Genomic DNA, 1,871 nt, shown 5'->3' with positions numbered 1-1,871 from the left:
CAATAATATTAGTTTATCCTTTATCTCAACTTTCAATTTTCTTCCCCTTAAACATACTAGGGGAATGGGTTGTAGTGAAATAAAAGTGAGCTAGAAGACAAATCTCAGTGCCATTGATTCTTGCTACCTGTGTTCTCTTGGACAGGTCATTTCCCTGAGTTTCCCAACCTGTATAACAAGGACATATACCGGGAGTAGACTGTTATTGTTTTGCTTGTTTCATGGGGTGGGAGAAGGAAGATGCATGATTTCATCTGTATAGAGAGTTCTGGGGGATAACTTTCTTTTTCTATACCTTTTCTGGCACTTAATGTACTCTTAAGAGTCTCCTGGGATACCAAGATGGTAAGTGATTTTCTTGTGGGCAAATATCTGTCATTGGTCAGAAGAGAAACTTGAATTCAGGGCTTCTGGGCTGATGCCATCATCTCCCTACCTCCTAGCTTGATACGGAGGGCAAAGCCATGGACAGAAAAGGTTTCAAAAATCTTCAAAGCCTATTGAAATGCCAGGAGTCATTATTACTAGCGTTTTCCTCCCCTCTTAGGAAGATGTCTTCTGGCTCCCTCTAGCATCTCCCAAAAGAGAACAACCCATCTTAGATTACACCACGAGCGTTTAAAGTTTAATAGAGCAGGCTCTATCTGCTACTCGACACGGTAGATGGCTATCACATCTCAGGTGCTTTTAACTTTAAAGTCAAATGATGTGGGATCACCCAGCTAAGTAAAACCAAAAGCCGGAGGAGACCCTGAGTCTTTCTGACTCCAAGTGTAGCATTCTAACCAATGGGAGACACTGTCTCTCCAATATGACTGAGGAACCTCAGGACCCCAATGATGGAGCCCTACCCAGCGGAGGACCATCAATGGCTGAGAACGCAGGTCGCTGAGGGCAGGAGAATCCAGTCTTCCATGTGGCTCTTTCCAATCTGCTCTCATGAACATTTTAATCCACATCTAAGTAAAGCTGCTCATGTTTAAGTACAAAACCCATGGACGAAATGGAAATGGATCAGTCTCGGAAGAACGCAGAAGATCAAGTGGGACGGGCAAGTCTGAGTTGGGAAAGGGACTGGGGGACAGAATTCAATCTAATTATCCAAATAAACAGAGAGTAAGAAGATCCGAGAAGCCATTTAATCAAATCAGCCAGCAGGCTTGGGTGCTAACATTATGGGGATCTATCTATAATGTCATTACTCAGACCAGCATGTAATTAGATCCACCTAAACTCTGCCAGGCAAGGCTTAAAGGGAGAGTTGGTGGCATCTGGACAATTCTCGCAAAGGCCTGAAAATGAAATGCATCCCATGGTGCTATCTGATGGTAAGGCCAGTCTGACAGATGCTGGCGATCAGAATCAACTTGTTGCTTAGGGAGGCTGGTTTGGGTGGCAGAAAGGGCACTGGCTTAGGAGTCAGGAGAACTAGGTTCAGGCTTAAACTCTAACCAGCCATCTGGCCATGGGCAATTTACTTAACATTTCTAAGCCTCAGTTTCTTTAGCTAGATCATGGTGGTCGTAAAAGTGCTAGACTAGATGATCTCTAAGGCCCTTTCCGGCTCTAATATCCAGGCCACAAATAAGAAACTTTAGGAATTTAGAGCATCATAGACTTACTTCAAAATGGAAGGGAGCAGAGAGATCATTTGGCCAAAAGAACAATGTAGTGGAGAATTGGGATTTGAATTCCAATGGCCAATTCACGACCTGTGTGATCCTGAGCAAATCACTTACTATCTGTCAGGCCTCAGTTTCTTCAGCTACAAAAATATCCAGCCTCTATAGACTTTTCACCTCCACCTCTCTCTCTCTCTCTCTCTCTCTCTCTCTCTCTCTCTCTCTCTCTCTCTCTCTCTCTCTCTCTCT

This window comes from Gracilinanus agilis, chromosome 5, assembly GCF_016433145.1.
Source record: "Gracilinanus agilis isolate LMUSP501 chromosome 5, AgileGrace, whole genome shotgun sequence".
Taxonomy (NCBI): domain Eukaryota; kingdom Metazoa; phylum Chordata; class Mammalia; order Didelphimorphia; family Didelphidae; genus Gracilinanus; species Gracilinanus agilis.
This window is presented reverse-complemented; position numbering follows the sequence as displayed.